The following is a 22,409-nucleotide window of genomic DNA, read 5'->3' on the forward strand; positions in this document are numbered from 1 at the left end:
AGTGACTTCAGTTTGCTGGCAGTTTGCATCTTGTGGCTTTATGTGGTAAACTGATGGGGTATTTGATCTCCAGCACCAAGAATAGGAACAATTTCAGTGCATGATATTCTGCAAACATCTCTTGGAGTAGCCAGGTCTGAGTGAAAAAAGAAATCAAATAGAGGGATGTGGAAAAATCTCTTTATGCCTATAAAAGGATCACTTCAAAACCACAGGATTTTGTATAGGAACCTTTTTCCTTAAATAGCAGAAACAGTCGCCGGTTGCATTCCAGCAGTGTAAGAAATGGGGGTTAGTGGAAAGCCACAGTGTCTGACGGCAGCTTCCCCTCCTTTGGCCTCCTCCTCTTCCTCCCCTGCTGCACGTGTGCCTTGTGCTAGCCCAGAGCCTGAGCAGGTGGGGAGAGTGCAAGCAGTGCAACTGCAGCAGATCTGTGTTTATACACTCACGTGTAATCAAACCCAAATACGTATGCTGTAGAGTTTAAGATGAGCTGCCTGGTGGGATCTCTCTGCATTCCTCCAGAAAAGCCTTTCTTTTGTGTTTCTTTTGTGTTTCTGTTGTGTTGAACAACCACACCTTGCCAGTGAATGCTGCTGTCCCCTACCACAGGCTCTTGCCTGCTCCCTGCTCCCTGCTCCCTGCCCATGGCCAGAAGGAGGGGGAAGGAAAGCAAAGCTCTTGTGCTTCCTGCAGGAGGGCAGTGGGCCAAATCCTGCCTTGCAAAGCCCCACTGACATCACAGGGATTAGGAGGGCTGCTAATCAGGGCAGCAGGATTTGTGTCAGCTGCTGACTTGGGATACGATGCTGAGTCTCCCAGTGTCAGAAACTCAGGGGAGATCCAAAGTTCCCCTTTGCAGCAGGCAGGGGGTGAGGTGGGGAAAGGGGACAGCAGGTTTCCATCTTCCAGCTGGAAGGGATCAGCTGAGTCTGATGCCTCTTGTGGAGGTTTGCAGACCAAAGTTGTGTTCTATGTAAGAGGAGCCTCGTGTGTTCTGATTGATACAGTGAAAGCACCATGCAGAAGGGTCCTCCCAGCTGCCTTCAGCCCATCCCTGTACTCTGTGCCTGAGTCTGTGCTTGCAGACATCTGGATAACCCATACTGCAGAACCTCTGATGGCAGAACTTCCACAGCCTCCTGAGGCAAAGCATTTCAGTGGTACTGCTTTTACTATTAGGAACAATTCCTAAATCCATCTTAAATCTTTCTCCCAGACAGGCTCAATACACACCCTCACTGAAATTTTAGCACGTGGCTCTTATCTACAGCAGAGACAGAGAACAGTTATTTGCTTTCCCTTGGCTCAGTCTCTAATGTGAAAGATGTTATTTCACCCTCCATCCATCTCTCCTCTAATCCACTCTGGTTTATTCAGCCTACCTACCTGCCTGCCTGCATCTGTTTGAAGCTGCTGAACGGAGGGAAGGGAGATGTCTTGCACGCTGCATTTCTGTTTACATAGCATCATTGAATCATATAGTCATTAAGGTTGGAAAAGACCACAAAGATCATCTAATCCAACCATCAAACCTTCACCACTATGCCCATGGAGGATTTGGTTGTTTTTTTTTTTCCAACAGGATAACATTATGGGAACACACTCGTGAACCCACTCCAGGGGTAAGTCCCTAAGCCCACCTGTGTACTGTTTACATGGGCAGAGATGGGCCCTGAACTGCACTTTCCTTATTTTAAATCCAGACTTTGTGATGCACTTCCGCAGATATCCAGTAAAATTGCTAGTGCTGTTAGCAAAGGATAAAAATTACTTCTGGGGTAGTTGCTCAACCTCCTTTCCAGAGAGCAGCACATCATGCAGCTGGAGACGCGCTGCTGGAGCAAGCTCACTCGATGTACTGGTCTAGCAAACACCTCCTGAACATTTTTTAATGTGACCTGGCAGCAGACCAGGATAAATGGCATGTTCTTTTTCCAGCGCTTTGGCCCAAAGTGTGTATTTCAGAGACTTAAAAGAACAGTCAGTCAATTAAATGTGATAAACGAGACCATTTGTCACCAGCATTTTAGCTTTTCTTTTAAAGTATAAAAGGAGATAATGAGCAGGGCTTGAAGAAATCCTTTGTGGTGTTGGGAGCCAAGGGCACATGATATACAGAACGGATTTTCTACATCTCTCATCATGCGAATGAGATCTGACAATACTCCCCCTCATGACACAGAAATCAGAGACGTTGTTCAGAGAAAAAAATCACTAATGGATGAAGAACCAGTGACATGTTGCAGAGAAGATAAGAAGAGAAATGCACTTAGTTAAGGGCAAGTCTACCCCCGTTTGCATTCTTTACGTTCCTATTTTACAGGCTACTCAAGAGGAACAGAGAGACAGCTATGGAGCACTTTTAGCTTACAAAAAAGTCCCAGGTAGTGTAGATATTTACATGCCAACTGCTCATAAGACAGCATGGTATGCATCCAGGGGCAGGCAATGGTTGATGGAAAGGAGATATAGATCATTGCTTTTCCCTTGCTTTCCCCACCCCACGCTGGAGAGGGAACATAACTGCAGTGAGCTTTGACAGACAGGAATCCCTCATAGTATGGGAGCTGGACGCAGAACCGAAGTGTTTCCAGGTCTCTATTTAAAAATAACATGCAGGCGGGTTCTGAATGCATTTCAGTCTGTATTGTCCTTTTCTGTCAGGTGTATCTAGGAATTAGAAAACATTTACTGCAGGAAGTAAAACCTTTCTGCACCTGCAAGGCATGAACATGTTCATAGAATCATAGAATGGTTTGGGTTGGAAGGGACCTTCAAGATCATCTAGTTCCAAACTCTCTACTATAGGCAGGGACACCTCCCTCTAGAGCAGGTTTCTTCACATCCCCACCCAGCCTGGCCTTGAGTGCTTCCAGGTAGGGGGCATTTAGAACCTCGCTGGGTAACCTGTTCCAGTGTCTTACTGCCTTCTTAGTAAAAAATTTCTTCCTGATATCTAGTCTAAATCTACACTCTTCCAGTTTAAAACCATTTCCCCTCATCCTCTCACTACATACCATTCTAAAAAGCCCCTCCCCAGCTTTCCTGCAGGCCCCCTGTATTGAGTGTGTTTCACATTAAAGTATGCACAAATGTGATACTGCACACATTGGTCAGTGTTGCTTCTGCATCCTTTTCCCATTTCCCCTCTGCATTTACCCACTTGTGCTGTCATGGTAAGAAGTTACTCTTACTTTACTTGCTTTCATATACTGATCGGTTTATTCTGAGAATATTGAGGTTGGAATGCCAGTACATATGGTTGTGCACAACCATGAGAAGGCATGCAGAGGCAAACTATCTTTTATTTATGTCCATACTGTGCTGCCTTGGCAGTATTTGTTCTAGTCCTGGGATTAAAACCTACCTTCTTGGAAACTTGGGCACCTTCATACACACTTCTGACACTAAATAAATAATGCACACAAAACATGGAAACTTACACTTTTAGGAAAACTTCACAGCTGCTCCAGCATAGTCAGGAGGTATGGAAGTAACTCAAGAGAAAGGATCAAAATATTTTAAAAGGATTAGATGGAAGTAACTCCCAGACAAGTCCTAGAGGAGGAAGCACCAAATAGGAGGCTCAGCCAATAGCTCAGGTTCACATTGAATCAGTGAGTTTTCAGCTCAAAAGGATCTTTATCCATGGCCTCCACGGGGTTCTGCATGGAGGACCATCCTCTTCAGCCACTGCTCGACACAGGGAGCTGCATGCTTTGGTTTCCACTAAAGCTCATGGTTGCTACCTTGTTAGTGAGACCTGTGCTGGAAGGGAGCTTCATGAGGCTTCAAACAACAATGCTAGAATCACAGAATCTGTTACAGAATGGCTTAGGTTGGAAGGGACCTTAAAGATCATGCAGTCCCACCCTGCTGCCACAGGTAGGGTTTCCAGCCACCAGATCAGGCTGCCCAGGGTCCCATCAAACCTGGCCTTGAACACCACCAGGGATGGAACTCCAGAGTTAGAAGCAGACCCGGTTCTGTGCCAGAACAGTCCTTAGCTATAGACTCTGTCCCTGCCTCCCTGGGAAGCCCCAGTCCATGATTTGCTCCTGCTGTGATTTGCTGCAAGTGTGGGATAATCCTGCCAAAGCCTTTGGTGGGCTGCCCATTTCCTCTCCTTCCAATTCGTTTGCTTCCAAAACAAATTCCTGCTACAAAGGCTTAGGCCTGCTTAACTTTGCATTCCTCCTTGTAACACGATGCCTATTTGTGTATGGAGGTGAGCTGGTACAATTCTGTGAACTCAAAAGGAAAAAGATCCCAAGTAATTTTTGGAAACAACTGGAAAGAAATACTCCATGAAACAACATCCTAAACCGAATAAAAGGCTGTGTGCTTCAGAAGAGTTTGGCTGTGCAATGATATGCTCTCAAAAGCATGGTGCCTTACCTGCGGGCAGACAATAACATTGGTCTGGGCTAAGCAAGGAGGATGTGGAGAAGGCGTACCCTCTGAGTGTCAAAAATACAGATCTACAACTTCAGAAAAATAGCTGGTAAGAACTCACCATGGTTTTCCTCCTCTTTTTAGCTCCATGGAAAGTTCAGCATCTTTAAAACTGCATTAACCTCCCTGAGGGAGGCTTGTTTTCACATCTCTTCTCAACACAATTTGGAGCAGGGATATCAAAGGCAAAGCAAATCTAGTCCCCTGCTAACTCATATCCACTTGGAGCTGGTCTGAGCAGTTGGAGCTTGCAATGGTGTTCACAATCTTTTGAAATATTTACTTATCTGACTGACAAGAGAGTTATTTTGTAAGTTACGATGTCTGCAGTTTTGTGTAAACAATTTACAGTGCTGTGATCGATGCTGGGTGCTGTCTGGAGAGCAGCAAACCCAACTGTATATACTACGCTTTGGTGTGGGAAATTCAGCACCAGGACTGGCAGCATTAAGTCTAATAAATAGCAACAATTAATCATTTGGACTCATGCTGCTTTCAACATTTGTAAAGCAATACAAACTTTTCTGAACTAACCTAATGCTTATTGTGCAGCCCTTGGCCATACAAGAGTCAGGGACCTCTCAGAGGAGCCCAACATGATGGTCCCACACGACTGGCTCCACCAGCAGGGCTGCAGGCCTCATGGCTGCCTCCACTCTTGGTTTGGACAACCTGGTCTTGAGTTGGTCCTGGTCTTGAGTTGGTGCCTGCATCTCCACCATCAGTGCTTTGACCAATCTTCCTCCAGCACTGCATTTTTCTGTGCCCTTCCTCAGGTTTCTGAGACATCCTGGTAGATGGGACTTCTACTCCTGTGCCTTGGGCCACCTCATCAAAGACCTTTTTGTGGGTCCATTACGGGTATGTGGGATTAAGCAGGATTGAAAATTATAGAATCATAGAATCATTAAGGTTGGAAAAGACCTCTAAGATCTAGTCCAACTACCAAATCATCTAGTTCAACCATTCAAAAATGTATTTTTTGATGTCAGAGGTGTTTCCAGCTCCATCAGGGCAACACAGAAGTGCAATTGCTTTGGTTCACAGGTGCACACAGCCCAGCTGGTGAGACAGATACAGCTCCATGAGATATCAGAACACAAAACAGGAGCATGGCCTAATGTCATTGCAAGAGGAAATAAGAGATTTTGGTTCAGTTCTAGCTGGAAACAAGTTGCTTCCTTTCTGAACTATCAACATTCTCTGTTTCTGGAACTTAAATAACATGGATGTTTCTGAATTAAAGGAGATCTTTGACCCTGGCAGCAAGATAACTTGGTGGATGTGGCAATGGCTGCATAAAGACTTCATGTACCCTCCTTGGGAAATATGCTATCAACAGAGGTATTTATTTAAACGTATTGATCTGTGATACTACATCCATGTTGCTGAAGATGCCTTGTGTGGTGGAGAGTAAAGTACAAGAAGGTCTTTCCAGTGCAGATGAGAAAAAAGGAAAAGGATGTCTGAGACACTCACCATGGGAGAAAAATAATGCTCAATGCCATGCCAATGTTCAAATCTGTTTCTGCAATCATCCTCAGCCACAGAAAAAGACTAATTGATCCCCCAGCTTCACCAATAACACTCACTCTCTAAAGGATATATCTTTTTATTTAGTCTGTTGAAATTTCCACTCAGAACAAGAAGGACTTTGATCAAAACACAGCCTGTTTCTTCCTCCCAAGGGACCTTCCAGAGAAGCACTGCACTTAGAAAAGCAAGTGAAGGTGCCAAGGGGGACTGAAGGGACTGCAGGCTGATGGCACCAAAACTCTCAGTCTCCATGGAAATATGTCGTGTTGTAATTAGTGATAAAGAACCGGGACAAGAATAAAAATGATTCAGAGAAGCTGTGATACTTCTCCCCTGTTCAGCTCCCCCGATTAAACCCACATGAAGCCTAGAATGGGAAGGTGGGCTTCAATTATACCTTAGAAACGGCATAATGAATTACCTCCTTTGCACTTGCTTATGTGGGTGAGTAATCCAATTCTTACTCAAGCCTACACTGGCTATGGAGATTTTGCCAATATCTGATTCATCAGGATGCTGGAATAATGTGGAATTAGAAACACAGAAGGACTGTAGGTCTCTACCACTTAGTCTTAAATACTGATTATGCCAGGCAAACTTCTTAACAGATAACATGGAAGTTACCAGATACTTTGCTGAAAGTGTACCTTCAGCTAAAATTAAATATGATCAAATGCCCTGGTTAGTGAATCCCCTTTTATAATGTACAATATCAATTTTGTATTGTTGTTAATGGTGAGCCCTTATCTGATTTGAGGACTTCATCTGAATAATACAGAACATTTTGTATGTCTCAAAAGCCTATTGCTTAGAAAATACACAGAACTGCAGGTTTGGAAGTTATAATTTATGTGTTATTGAAAGGTTCATTTTACATGAGTATGGAATCAAAAATTTAAAGAAATAAAAATACAGGACACTCTTCTGCAGAATTCCACCTGAAAACACAAAGCCCCACTCACCTCAGCTCCCAGCTTTGGGCCAGAGAGCCCTCTTTGGTGTCTCCAAATGCAGGTGGGGTTGCACTCCTGGGGACCATTCTCTGCACCCACCTGGAGACATCAGGCATTTAATCCACAGCTGCTATTAACTACTTGAAATTTTAATCCACCTTGTATATGAAAACAAACAAGTGACTGCATATGCATGTGCTTCCAGGCTCAGCTGTTGTGTGTGAGTAATAGTAGAAAGAGAGGGCTATCAGAGCAGCTTTTCTGCCTCTGAAAGGAGCCTATTCCTGGAAGTTATAGGGTTGTAGAGTTCCTGGGACAGAAACAATATGCATGCCAAAGCTCTACCCTGCAGCTTTGGCAGTTCTTGGTTGATGCTGGAGATGAGGTCTGAGAGCCCCATGGAGCAGGTACCAGTGCCTGAGCTACATGTGCTGCAGACTCAGCAGAAGGAGGTGCTGGTTCCCAGTACGGCTGTGGGATGGGGAAGCAGATCAAGAAAATAAATCAAATCTGGAGTGTTTTATAAAAGACAATTCTGTACAAGTTTTAAAGAGTTCAAGGGATGTTATTGTTTAAATAAATATTTAGGGGAGATTCCTCTCAACTTAAACAGAGAGCTGTAGCATGTGGAAAGCAGTAACATTTGATTACAGACATATAAGAGTCTGAAAGCAAGCCACTGTAACAAAGGCAGTGGGGGAAAAAGCAATTTATTTTGGTTGTGTTTCTCCATGGCAGGTTATCAGCAACTCCATTTCTGCTTTGGGCCAAAAGGCAGCAGGGGTACAAAGCAGTCACAGCAGTGGGCACATTACGTGAGCCCTTCTGGTGCTTGGCCTGATGGGATGGCTGGGGGTATGGGTAAGAGCAGGGTTTTAGCATGGCGGGGCCGTGTGCAATAGGGCAAAGGTGGTTATGGATGGTCAGGCATAGCTCTTAGAATCATAGAATTGGTCAGATTGGAAAAGACCTTAAAGATCACTAAGTCCAACCACAACCTAACCATACTACAGTAACTCTAAAAACCCTCTGCTAAATCATGTCCCTGAGCACCACATCCGAACGGTTTTTAAACACATCCATGGATGGTGACTCAACCTCCTCCCTGGGGAGCCTATTCCAGTGCTTAAACACCCTTTCTGTAAAGAAGTTTTCCTGATATCCAACCTATACCTCCCCTGGCACAACTTGAGGCCATTTCCCCCCATCCTGTCACCTGTCACCACTGAGAAGAGACCAGTCCCGCTCTCGCTGTAAGCACCTTTCAGGTACTAGAAGAGAGCAATAAGGTCTCCCCTCAGCCTCCTTTTCCCCAGACTAAACAGCCCCAGTTCGAGGCCTCTGCAAGAGCCTTGTTGCCCTTCTTTGGACCTGCTCTAGCACTTCAATTGTCCTTTCTGTACTGAGGTGCCCAAAACTGAACACAGTACTTGAGGTGAGGCCTCACTAGTGCTGAGTGTAGGGGCAGGATGACTTCCCTAGTCCTGCTCACTACAACATTCCTGATACAAGCTGGGATGCCATTGGCCCTCTTGGCCACCTGGGCACACTGCTGGCTCATATTCAGCCAACTGTCCATCATGAGGTAGGTTTTAGCCAAGACACGGTCACAGCCTTGGTGGTAGAGAGGTGCAAATCACCTTAAAATACTGCTTTATTTGGCTAGGCTTAGGGATGGAAACATGGATGGGAGTTTTTCTGTGGCTATAATACTCCTTGTGCAGTGAGTGTGGCGCAGCCTAAGCTCAGTGCTGTGCTTGGTTTGATAGATGTGCCCTGCAGGTAGAAAATGCCAAGGGCATAAACACCCGACCAACAGCAGAAAAGAGAGAAAAAATAAGAGAAACTCACTGCTGAGGGACAAGACATCCAAATAAAAGTGAAAACATGCTAAAAGACTGTAAGCAGTTAAAAACAAAACAAACAAACAACAACAACAACAAAAAGCCCAACACAACAACTTCAGAGAGTTTGAGATTATTAGGAACTTGTATGTTGTAAGCCTGTACAAAGATTTCGATTACGTGATTCACAAGGATATTGTAAATAATAGAAAAGGACATACAGGAACATCTGACGCTTGCCTCAGAGTGGGAGACGTGAATTTAGGTCTGGGTGGGGGTTCCCCAGATGATCTTTGCCAGTGCAAAAGGCTGAAACACTCATTTTCCTCCCCTATGCTGCTGTCTCCTTCTTTTGGAAAAGATAAGGCCTCTCCTTATCCTTGCATCCGAAGTGAGGGAAGACCCCAACACAAAGTAGGACATGAATTACATGGGAAAATACTGTTTGGATCATTAGGATATTTGCTACAAGAATACTCAGCCATGGCTGTACCTAGTTAGGAGACAAAATAGATGCAACTTTTCATGAAGAATCTTTTTGTTTCTCACCCTATCCCACACCACTGGGCTACAGAATAACATAAAGACAAACTTATACCTGCAGCACAACTACAGGAAAATTGCAGGCCTCCCTCAGGGTTGTGGTGAATCTTTCCAGACACGGGATCTGGAGATCTCAAAGGTGCTATACAACTGTCTTCTGAAACCCAAGCCCTGTTGTGGCTCAGGATAGGAGACCTGGCCCGTGCAGCCTGCGGAGACCAGGAGTCTGCAGAGTAGGGCAAAGCAGAATGTTTGGAAAACAGCATTAACTTCTGAGACAAAATAGCACATATTTCAATACCGTATGGAAACACAAGAAATAGGAATTGTACAAAAGCCTCACTTCATTCACTGAGAAACTGCAAAATGAATTTCATACACTTTAGCAAAGACCATGTCCCAAGGCACAGTACTGTTGAACTAGTCATGTCATACAGGCTAGAGTAATTCAACCAAAACTGTAGGAAGAATGTGATGGCATAAAGCCAGATGCTAGCTGTGAACGGATCTGGGGGAAGAGCAGGTCTGAGTCTCAAGCAAGTTACAAGCAATGAAGATTTTGGGTTTGTACCCATCAGATGACCTCACTGTGAAAGAAGTGCCTGAACCAGCAAGGGCTGCAGGTTAGGAGGCAGCAGCATTTCCAGAACTGTTCAAGAGACCTTGCATACAGCCACCTACTGGCTTCATTAACAGTGTTAGTTCCTATGTGTGGTCAGTATATGGGAGGTGTAATAGCAATGTCTTCCGAGAGTTCTTCCCTTTGAAGTTCTTCCTTGAGAATTTGATAGTTGCCACAAGGGCATGTCCTATGAGCATCTCTGGTCCTTTGGCTATTCTGATGAGAGCTCCTGAGAAGCTGTGGCTGTTCATCTAGTCATTGCTCCCACACTGCCTTGCACACCAGAGCCCTGATGTGGGCGTAATGCTCCCAGGAGCTGATATTGATGAGGAAACATTGCTGCCTGTTTCTGTGAAAGGAGAGGCCATGCAAGATGCTCCATAGCTGGTAGTTCTACAAGAAGTGAAAGAAATCAATGCTTCCTGCAGCTCTGGTGAGAAGGGAAGCAAGCAGACTGCAGCTCCCTACCTTCCAATGTAGGACTCTGTCATGGTTTCATGATTTTTCATTATCGGTATTCCACATCATAACATCATGCAATGTACTGGGGGTTTGACTGCTGATGCTCAAGTTCCGGGTGCCTGTCCAGCGGAGAAGAGCAGCTACGTTTCCCCAGGGGGCTTTGCGGTCAGCGAGGAGATATAACTCCTGGCAAGGTCACCTGATGCTCTCTTCTCTGCCTGCGCTGCTTCGCTTGCGCTTCTCTGCCTGCGCTGCTTCGCTTGCGCTTCTCTGCCTGCGCTTCTCGCCTGCGCTTCTCTGCCTGCGCTTCTCATCTCAGCGTTGTGGTAAGGCCGATCCACTATCAATTTCACATTCTCTCTCCTTATAAAATTCTGTTGATACCATATTTAGTAAATTACTTTGTTTTACCTCAGATTGTTGCCACTGTTTTCAATTATTTCGGGGTCCCTTATTTTCTTTTTTTTTCCCGGGGGCGCGGATCCGCGGATCCCTCCGCCCTTCTAGTCACGGAACCGGGCCGAACCAGCCCGTAAACCGTTGACATTCTTGGTGGAGAATGCGGGCAACAGTTGCTTTTTAGCTTTTTGAACAAATCTCTCTCTCCGCTCTCAGACAGCTTCATTGGGAAAGTTTATCTGTTTCACCAGTACTGTCTGAAAGCGTGACCTTGAAAAGTCCAGGCGGACGGCCAATACTCTAGGATATTTGTAAACTTTGAGCCTTGCTATCTTGTTTCTGTAAAAGAAAAAAAAAAGAGAAAAAATGCTTTCTCTACTGAAACTGCCTTTTAAGGGGCTGCATGCCACTGTCTCTTCTTTCTTAATGCTAAAAACATACTGGGCCTTAATTAAGTTCACCACTTTGCTCTATGGAGCAATAGGTATATATAGCCAATTGAAAACATGGATGGAAATAACTATGTGGCATCTGCATATTATGTGGCATACCATTCCAGAGGGAGCTGCTAATTTTACAGGGTTGGGGATTTTTAAGCAGGTTTCCAGCCTCTCCTTTGAATTCTTTATGCGGATTTTCAATGCTCACCTGATCACGTTATTAATCTCCGTGAATGTACTGCTCACCATTTCACTTATTATTAGTATTTATTATATTTTGAGGAAGTCTGCCCCAAAACCAGTAAATACTGAGTGGCAGGGAATGTGGAGAGGCCTGGGTGAGACTTTAGAGAGATGGAAATCTTCGGTGTCATGGAACTTTACTCCAGAACACCTGAAAGACCCTGAAAATTTAAACAGATATTTGAGACAGGAATGTCGTGGCTCAGGAAGATCTGAGGAGGCCCAAATTGTTTGGGGCCTGGCTAATGCTTACCGGGCCTTATTCAATACTATCCTGGAGAGGGAGAGAGTTTGTGAAATTGAAAAGGAGAGTCTCAGGGAAACAGTGCAAAATGAGCGAGAGAGTCTCCTGGTCGAGAGAAACAGCCTCCAATCTGAGAGAGATGCCCTCCGAATTGAGAGAGACTCCCTGCAATCCAAACTCAACAGTCTTCAATCTCAACAAGACACCCTCCAATCTGAGCTAGATACTCTCATAATCGAACGAGACAGGCTCCGAGCTGAACTGGAGGATGAGAGCATTGAAACTGACCAACCTGATCAACTACAGGAAGCACCACAATTGATGTCACTTGCCCCTGTAAGAGGACGGAAAATGAAACGAATCTCGACTCAGTTAGAAGAGAAGAAAGAAGAGGAGAGAGGTCCAGAGGAGTGGCTCCAAGATCCACAAGAAGCACCCCTAAGTCCAGGAGAGGGGCCCTCAGTAAGACCACGGTCACCGGCGCCAATGAGGGCAACAAGAAGTCCCGAAAGAGTAAGAGGTGAGCAAGATATCGTTACCATTGTTGATCGATCTCTGAAAATGAATGAAATTCGAAGTCTGAGAAAAGACTTTTCACGTCACCCAAATGAGCCTATTGCCACTTGGTTACTTCGATGTTGGGACAATGGGGCCAACAGTGTGTGGCTGGATAGTAGAGAAGCTCGCCAACTGGGTGGCGTTGCTAGGGACTCAGCCATTGACAGAGGTATTAGTACATGCCAGAACCAGGCCTTTACCCTCTGGAAGCGGATGTTGTTAGCTGTAAAAGAAAGATACCCCTTCAAAGATGATCTGATGCCTGAGAAAAAGAAATGGGCTGATATGGAAGAAGGCATCTGTTATTTAAGAGAATATGCTGTGGTGGAAATGCTACATAGCCCCGATTTCATTCCTGACGAGCCAGACCAAGAGCATGATCCCGAGAGAGTCAGGTGTACACCAAACATGTGGCGTACATTCACAAAGACCGCACCAGAAAGGTACGCCAGCACATTTGCAGCAATGTATGGCAGAGGGGAAAGAAGACCCCTTATAAGTGAATTGGTTAATAAACTTCAAGACTTTGAGTTACATTTAAGCCCTCTGCGAGCTTGTGTTTCAGCCATTACAAAGGTAGCTGAAAAGCTGGACAGAATGGAAAACAAACAAGAAGATATAATAGACAAACTATCAACCGTGCCTGAAGCTGATAAATCCATGGAGGTAACGGATACATCAAATGGGGACCAGAATCCCCAAAACAGCCTATTGGAGGGGCTGATCAACTTGATTTCCTCCCAGCCGGTGGCATCTAATGTCTCAGCTATCAAAAGAAGACGTTCTCCTGCTCGAGCAAGTGACAACAGTAAGACCACATCACGTTTTGCCTTGTGGCATTACCTACGTGACCATGGAGAAGATATGAAGGAGTGGCATAAACAACCTACTCCTGTACTTCAAGCACGGGTAAGAGAGTTACAAGACAAATCAACCACCAAGGTGAACTTCTCTAAAAAGGTGATTGCTCCAGTTGCTGCAGACAGTGAAGGTAACAAATAGAGGGGCCCTGCCCCCAGCCAGGGGGGGAAAGGGATAATAGAGTTTATTGGACTGTGTGGATTAGATGGCCTGGCACATCAGAATCACGAAAATATAAGGCCCTGGTGGATACTGGTGCACAGTGCACTCTAATGCCCTCGAGTCACCAAGGGACAAAATCAATTTATATTCATGGGGTGACTGGAGGTTCCCAAGAGCTGACTATGTTGGAGGCCGAAATCAGCCTCACTGGTAAAGACTGGCAAAAACACCCTATTGTGACTGGCCCAGGGGCTCCATGCATACTTGGTATTGATTACCTCAGAAGGGGATATTTTAAGGATCCCAAAGGGTATCGATGGGCCTTTGGAATAGCTGCTGTAGACACAGAAGGTGTTAAGCAGTTGTCTATTTTGCCTGGCCTGTCAGAAGATCCATCTGCCGTGGGGTTGCTACGAGTGAAAGAGCAACAAGTACCGATTGCTACAAAAACGGTGCACAGACGGCAGTACCGCACCAACAGGGATTCCTTGCTCCCCATTCAGAAGCTGATTCACCAACTAGAGAATCAGGGAGTGATTAGCAAGACTCACTCACCTTTTAACAGCCCCATATGGCCAGTGCGTAAAGCCAGTGGAGAATGGAGGCTGACGGTGGACTACCGTGGCCTGAATGAAGTCACACCCCCATTGAGTGCTGCTGTGCCAGATATGTTAGAACTCCAATATGAATTGGAGTCAAAGGCAGCCAAATGGTACGCCACCATTGATATTGCTAACGCCTTTTTCTCCATTCCTTTGACCAAAGAATCTAGGCCACAGTTTGCTTTCACCTGGAGGGGCATTCAGTATACCTGGAATCGTTTGCCCCAGGGGTGGAAACATAGCCCAACCATTTGCCATGGGTTGATCCAAGCTGCACTGGAACAGGGAGGTGCTCCTGAGCACTTACAGTATATTGATGACATCATCGTGTGGGGCAACACAGCAAAGGAAGTTTTTGAGAAAGGAGAGCAAATAATCCAGATCCTTCTGCGTGCTGGTTTCGCTATTAAGCGAAGCAAAGTGAAAGGGCCTGCCCAGGAAATTCAGTTCCTAGGTATAAAGTGGCAAGATGGCCGTCGTCACATCCCAACAGATGTGATCAACAAAATCAGTGCCATGTCTCCACCCACTAATAAGAAAGAGACACAATCGTTCCTGGGTGTAGTGGGTTTTTGGAGAATGCATGTTCCAAACTACAGCCTCATTGTAAGCCCCCTTTATCAGGTGACACGGAAGAAGAATGATTTTATGTGGGGTCCTGAGCAGCAGCAGGCTTTTGAGCAGATTAAACAAGAGATAGCCCGTGCCGTGGCCCTGGGGCCAGTACGGATGGAACAGGATGCGAAGAACATCCTCTACACTGCTGCTGGAGAGAAAGGTCCCACTTGGAGTTTGTGGCAAAGAGCCTCAGGAGAGACCCGAGGCCGACCCCTGGGATTCTGGAGTCGGGCGTACAGAGGGTCTGAAGAGTGCTACACTCCAACTGAGAAGGAGATCTTAGCCGCGTATGAGGGGGTTCGGGCTGCTTCCGAAGTAATCGGTACAGAAACACAGCTCCTTCTGGCACCTCGACTGCCAGTGCTGAACTGGATGTTCAAGGGAAAGGGTCCCTCCACCCATCATGCTACTGATGCCACTTGGAGTAAGTGGATTGCGCTGATTACGCAGCGAGCGCGGATGGGGAATCTCAACCGTCCAGGAATCCTAGAGGTGATCATGGACTGGCCTGAAGGCAAAAAGTTTGGAACACCACCAGCAGAAGAGATATCACGTGCTAAAGAGGCCCCACCATATAATGAACTACCCAAAAATGAGAAGACATATGCCCTATTCACAGATGGATCGTGTTGTATTGTGGGGAAACACCGTAGATGGAAAGCCGCTGTGTGGAGCCCCACACGACAAGTTGCAGAGGCCACTGAAGGAAAAGGAGAATCGAGCCAATTTGCAGAGGTAAAGGCTGTCCAACTGGCCTTGGATGTTGCTGAACGGGAGAGGTGGCCAATGCTTTATGTTTACACTGACTCGTGGATGGTGGCAAATGCTCTATGGGGGTGGTTACAGCAGTGGGAGCAAAACAACTGGCAAAGAAAGGGTAAACCTATTTGGGCTGCTGACCTGTGGAAAGATATTGCTGCCCGAATAAAGAATATGGTTATAAAGGTGCGTCACGTAGATGCCCATGTGCCCAAGAATAGGGCTACTGAAGAGCAGCAAAATAACCATCAGGTAGACAGAGCTGCCAGAATTGAGGTGGCCCAAATAGATCTGGACTGGCAGAACAAGGGTGAATTATTTCTAGCCCGATGGGCCCATGAGACCTCAGGCCATCAAGGGAGAGATGCGACATATAAGTGGGCTAGAGACCGAGGGGTGGATTTAACTATGGATGCTATTGCGCAAATCATTCACGACTGTGACACGTGTGCCACAATTAAACAAGCCAAGAGAATGAAACCTCTCTGGGAGGAAGGGCGATGGCAAAAGTACAAATATGGGGAGGCATGGCAGGTTGATTATATCACCTTGCCACGATCTCGTAATGGTAAGCGTTATGTGCTCACCATGGTGGAGGCAACAACTGGGTGGCTTGAAACCTATGCAGTACCCCACGCTACCGCCCGAAATACCATACTAGGTCTTGAGACACAAGTCCTGTGGCGACATGGTACCCCAGAAAGAATTGAGTCAGATAATGGGACTCATTTTAAAAATTCTCTTGTAGGTACCTGGGCTAAAGGTCATGGTATTGAGTGGATTTACCATATTCCCTACCATGCACCGGCCTCAGGTAAGATTGAACGATACAATGGGTTGTTAAAAACTATGCTGAAAGCAATGGGAGGCGGTACATTTAAGCACTGGGAGAAGCATTTGGCAGAAGCCACCTGGTTAGTCAATACCAGAGGATCTATCAATCGTGGTGGTCCAACCCAGTCCAGCTCCCTACATACCGTAGAGGGAGATAAAGTCCCTGTTGTACATGTAAAGAATATGTTGGGAAAGGCAGTTTGGGTTATTCCAGCCTCTGAGAAGGACAAACCTCTTCGTGGAACTGTTTTTGCCCAGGGACCTGGGTCCACTTGGTGGGTGATGCAGGAAAACGGGGATGTTCAATGTGTACCGCAAGGGAACTTGATGTTGAGGGAGTGCAGTCAGTAATTCCTAGTGCGTGTGTTTATATTTTGTTTGTCTATATTAAGCATGATGTAATGATGTGGAATAAGGGGTGGAATGTCATGGTTTCATGATTTTTCATTATCGGTATTCCACATCATAACATCATGCAATGTACTGGGGGTTTGACTGCTGATGCTCAAGTTCCGGGTGCCTGTCCAGCGGAGAAGAGCAGCTACGTTTCCCCAGGGGGCTTTGCGGTCAGCGAGGAGATATAACTCCTGGCAAGGTCACCTGATGCTCTCTTCTCTGCCTGCGCTGCTTCGCTTGCGCTTCTCTGCCTGCGCTGCTTCGCTTGCGCTTCTCTGCCTGCGCTTCTCGCCTGCGCTTCTCTGCCTGCGCTTCTCATCTCAGCGTTGTGGTAAGGCCGATCCACTATCAATTTCACATTCTCTCTCCTTATAAAATTCTGTTGATACCATATTTAGTAAATTACTTTGTTTTACCTCAGATTGTTGCCACTGTTTTCAATTATTTCGGGGTCCCTTATTTTCTTTTTTTTTCCCGGGGGCGCGGATCCGCGGATCCCTCCGCCCTTCTAGTCACGGAACCGGGCCGAACCAGCCCGTAAACCGTTGACAGACTCACATCAAGTGGCAAAATGGAAACCCTGACATTTCACCATCTGCCTGCATGTACTGCATAAGTATTGCATACAGAAATAGGCTGTGAGAGTACCGTTAAGACTGAAAAACCCAGGAGATAAGAGATGCTAGAACTAGGACTCCCTTGTGCTATGTACATTATGATACATTTTAGAAGACCACCCATGAATTTGCCAGAGATCTCAGCTTTAATCCAGTGTACACAGTGGACAGTCTTCATCGAGTAAGATGTTATACAGGATTGTGTGTTCTCCTCAGTGCTCAGGGTGGTCCTAGGCTTTAACCCAAGTCTCCCTCTGTATAAAGAAGACCTATTTTTCACAACAGTGACAATCTCTGTATGGTCTCCGAATGCTTCACAGCATTTATCATAGAACTGAATCATAGAATCAATAGGGATGGAAAAGATCTCCAAGATCATCCAGCCATGCACTTGCCACCAATATTGCCCACTAAATCATATCCTCAAGTACTACATCTACACGTTTCTTGACCACTTCCAGGGACGGTGACTTCACGACTTCCCTGGGCAGCCTGTTCCAATGCCTCCCCATTCTTTCTGAAAATAAATTCTTCCTGGTATCCAATCTGAACCTCTCCTGGCACAACTTAAGGCCATTCCCTCTTGTACTCTCCTACCTGGGAGAAGAGGCCAACTCCCATCTCATCACAACCTCCTTTCAGGGAGTTGTAGAGCGATAAGGTCTCCCATGAGTCTCCTCTTCTCCAGACTGAACAATCCCAGCTCCCTCAGTTGTTCTCCATCAGCACTGTGCTTCAGACCCCTCACATCTTTATTGCCCTTTTCTCTCCACACATTTCAGGGCCTCAATGTCTTTCTTGTAGTGAGAGTGAGGGACCCAAAACTGAACACAGTACTTGAGGTGTGGCCTCACCAGGGCTGCGTACAGAGAGATGATCACCTCCCTGTTCCTGCTGACAACACTATTTCTGATACAAGCCAGGATGCCATTGGCTTTCCTGGCCATCTGAGCATACTGCTGGCTCACGTTTAGCTGATTGTTGACCATCACCCCCAGGTCTATTTCTTCCACAAGGAGAGACGAGTGTTGAGGTCTCTCAACCAGGCCAAGCCATGGGCTGCCAGATTCTTTAGGAGAATACTATGGGAGACTGTCAAAGGCTTTGCTGAAGTCTCCCTTGCCCACCAGGCAGGTCACCCAGTCATAGATGGAGATGAGGTTGGTCAAACAGGACCTGTATTTTACGAACTCATGCTGGTGGTGCCTGATCCCCCAGTTATCCTGCATGTGAAATGTGACTGCCCTCAAGATGATCTGTTCCACAACCTTTCCTGGCACCAAGATCAGGCTGACAAGCCTGTAGTTCTCCAAGCTGTGCTACCAGCCAGGATGTGACAGTGCTTCTGCCTCCTGAACCAAAAGGTCACAGAGGAAAGGCATGCAGGCAGGCAGCTCAATCACATTAAGCCCCATTTTGCCAGAGTCAGGCCAGGGGATAGGGCTGCTCAGTCCCTGCAGAGCTGTGGGAATAGCAGAAGCTTGGTAGCACCCCTGGGTGCACAGGAACTTTGGGGTCAGCTCTGGGATCTGCTGGGGCAGTGGGCTGGGCTCACTCGCTGGAAGAAATCTCAGCAGATTTTGACTACTGAGCCCTAGCATGTCCTTAATAACTTGCTATTTTTTCCTTTCAAAGTCTATCACGAGGCCAAATTGGAGGAGATTTACAAAGTAAGAAAAAACAATAATAAAACAAGCCACAGTCCTGACACAAAGCTCAGACCCTGCCAAATTTCAGATCTCTACTCCAAAGTGCAGAGAAATAAGAGCTATCCAAAAGGATCACCAGGTTCTCCTCCTGTTTTTCCCCTTTTTTTTTTTTTTTTTTTTCCCAGTTGGACAACAATGCCTTTTTCCCCTATGTTCATTCTTGGAAATAGCTGGACAGTTTTGGCTGAAATTTTCCAGAAAAGAACTTAGCCTGAGGCAGACAATCAAGTAGGAAAAATTCGGTCTGAATGATTCTAGTCTGGCAAAGTTATAAGCAACTGTGAATGTAGTCTTATAGCAGGGCATGTTCGGGTAATCTTAATCATAGGAGTTAAACACATGGTCCCAACTTTGTCACATTCAAAGCTATAAAAGCGGATGATGCTGTTCCATTCAGGTGTGTCATATCGTGATTCTGATTTGTCACCAGGATAAAAGCGTTAATGCAGTCATCCCACTGAGGCTTCCCACACCCTTCCCACTTGAACAGCTCTTTCCATCGAACAACTGGTCATACAGAAAACACACTTCCCTCGCTTCCAGTATTTGCATTTGAGCTTCTGCTTCTTGGATGAGGCAGCTGATGCTAAAATGGGATTGCTCTCTGAACTAACATATTCAAAATTAATAGAAGAAGTAAAGCAACACACTCCTCTGGCAGTTTCCCATGCATATTTTCCATGAAAGTTCATTTTTCCACATGAACAAATTGTGAGTATGTGGGGGATTTTCACTGAATCTTGATATGGAGCTTAGAATTCTTGGCACCACTCTGGAAAGTTGAAATGACATCAGCTCAACTTTCTATATTGAAATTTTATAGTTGCTGCCTGACCACATTTCTTTGTTCTGCGCATATTCTCTCTCCTCCGAGCTGCCTCTCTGCCATGGCATGTGGTACACAACCACCGCAAAAAAGCCCCACGCCAGGCACCCAGATGGTGAAGCCACATCATTTCCTCTGGGACTAAGCAGTGGTGCTGGCTTAGGGGAAGAGGTTACCTTTGCCAGCCAGGAGCTCCCTGCAGCACGACAGCTCAGTACTACAAGGGTCTTGGCACAGCATCCTCCTCCTCCTTTCTCTGGAGGGTGGCACAGGAATGGGACAGTGGGACTGGTGGGAACAGCTGTTGCAGGCACGGACACTGTGAGAAACCATCCCGCCTCACTCAAGGGGAGGGAAGGAATGGAAAAGAAAGAAGAGAGGGTGGGAGATGAGGCTCCTCGAGACTGGTGAGCATCACCTGGAGCAGCACTGCCTTGCTGGAGGGAGGAATGTATGCCCTCCCCTCAGGGTGGAAAGCAGCAGCATGCTTTAAAATTAAGCAAAAATCTGAGTGTTGGTGTTCCTGTATTATCCCTCAGTGCAGGAGGTGTGCTGTGTTCGGGGAGGCCCCGTGACTCCTGTTGGGACACAGAGAGTTAACAGAGTCAGCGTGGGGAGCACAGCACCACACAGACATCCTTCTGCCTGCCTGGATTTCAGCTAAAAGCAGATTTCAAGATAAAGATGATGCTTTCCTGCATCCTCTGGGACTCAGAAAGTCCTAAGAGCAAATAAAGGCAGATAATTATCTGGCACGCTGTATCCCAACATTCCTGAACACACTGCGCTGTGTTAGTGTGAGGGTCGCACCGCCACGTCCCGCACACAGCCCTCACACAGCACACAGCCTGCACACAGCACACAGCCCTCACACAGCACACAGCCTGCACACAGCCCCCAGCCCAGAGCCCCAGTGCCTGCTGGGCTGCAGCTCGCCTGTATCGCAGCAGTGCCCGGCACTGTCAGTGCTCCATCTCCTACATGTGTGGCGGGAGCTGCTGCCGTCGCCAGATTATCGTTTCACCATTTCTCAGCTGTATGGGAACAGCCTCAGGAGCAGATTAACAGTTAAAGATTGTGAAGCCGTTTACCGAACGCTTCTCGCTATATAAGCAGCAACGTTTTCACAGTCACATTTGCAATGGTATTTTCACAGTCACATTGGTAGGCTCCTTTAGCATCCATGCAAACACACACAGAATGCAGCAAATGTTTACCTTGTGTGCAGGCAGGAGAGCCCCCGCTGTGCTCTCCTGGATCAGCAGTGGGGTGGGAGGCAGCACCACGAGAGCCCCTTGGGCACATCCATCAGCAGAGTTGTGTGACTCCTGCTCGCGGCTCTAAGTTTGCTCTCTGAATAGAGGCTGTGTTATTTTAACCACAGGATTTCTGGTCATGGGGGAGGAGAGATGGATTAGGTACGTTGCAGCCTAATGCTTCACATCTACCTCGGTTGCAACGAACTACTTTAAGCCCGATGTAAATAAGTGCTGTGAAGATATAAATTTCAAGAGCCCGCTCACCAATTATGCCTAAACTAACGTGCTAAATAACCGTGGAAAATTCCAGAGGAATAAGATAACATACTTTTGTGTTCTTTCCTAAATAAAAGGCATGTGTGGAATTCCATGCTAGATACTGAGACAAGTGAGAGAGAGCAGATGAACTGTGCAACGCAGGCTCTGCAAGGTGCTATGCCTCTGAAAATGATATTCCCAACACCTGTTGGCATGGATTTCATCAGACATCAGTGCAAATTGCTTTTTCATGGCTTGTAAAAAGCATGGCTACAAGGGATTTGTACATAGCATTTCAAAAAACATCACAAATAAAGCTCTTCAAGGAAAAAAATAGGCTGTAGAATAGGGGAGCACAGGTATTAGCATGCTGAGTAAGTGCCACCTCCAGCAGGGCTGCTGGCTTGATCACCTCCTGTGGCTCACAGATTGCTACAGAGATCATCAGATGCAGGCAACACACTGTGCCCAGGGAGCTGGTGTGGCAGCTGTGCTTTTTTTTTTGGTCCAGCTCCAAATCCTCATCGTTTCCTGCTCTGTGACACCTCTGTGCTTTAGCTGTCACCACACAGCCCCAGCTCCCAGGTCCACCTCCAGCTGCTGGCTCAGGAGCACGGATCTGGTGAGTGCTGGGGAGGAGTGTTGTGTAAATAAAGCACTCCTTAATGTTTGAGCTGAACCGAGGGGAAGGATGAATGCAAAATGCTGGAGGAAAGAAGGACAAGTTCCCTTTTGTCTCTGACAACAGAGACTTCACGAGCACAATTTTAATTCCATTTTGGATAAAACCTGGCTCTATAAATAACATTATCTTGCCCTTACATAATGCTTTTCATCCTGAAGCGTTCCCAAGTGCTTTGCAGATGTAATCAGCCCATCAGAGAACTGCCAGCAGGCATCCCTGCCTGTGGAGCTAGAAGCAGTCCAGCTGCCACCACAGCGTCCTGCTCCTGGCTGCTGTGTCCTGTAGTCCATGCGGGCTCTGGGAGAACCCAGACTGAATTCTGGTCCAGTGCTTTGAACAACCAGTGTGGGCAGGAGTGTTCTGGTCCATCACCTAGTGGGTCCTCAGGAAAGACGAAGGCCTCTGGTTCATGGAATGGTAGAAATGTTTGCTTTGAAAGGGACCCTCAAAAGCCATTTGGTCCAATCCCCCTGCAATGAACAGGGAGGCCTACACAAGATCAGGTGCTCAGAACCCTGTCC

General features: G+C 46.5%; 1 protein-coding gene across 1 annotated transcript in view; it reads right to left on the reverse strand.

Annotated features, from left to right (window-relative positions):
* JCAD (junctional cadherin 5 associated) overlaps positions 1 to 21,033 on the reverse strand; it is a 62,761-nt gene extending 41,728 nt beyond the window's left edge. Inside the window, exon 1 of the mRNA XM_031553878.2 lies at positions 20,904 to 21,033. The gene's annotated coding sequence lies outside the window, so the exon portion shown is untranslated. The remainder of the gene's footprint in view (positions 1 to 20,903) is intronic.
* Positions 21,034 to 22,409: the final 1,376 nt, after the last annotated feature.

Source organism: Meleagris gallopavo, chromosome 6 (assembly GCF_905368555.1).
Source record: "Meleagris gallopavo chromosome 6, MGAL_WU_HG_1.1, whole genome shotgun sequence".
Taxonomy (NCBI): Eukaryota; Metazoa; Chordata; class Aves; order Galliformes; family Phasianidae; genus Meleagris; species Meleagris gallopavo.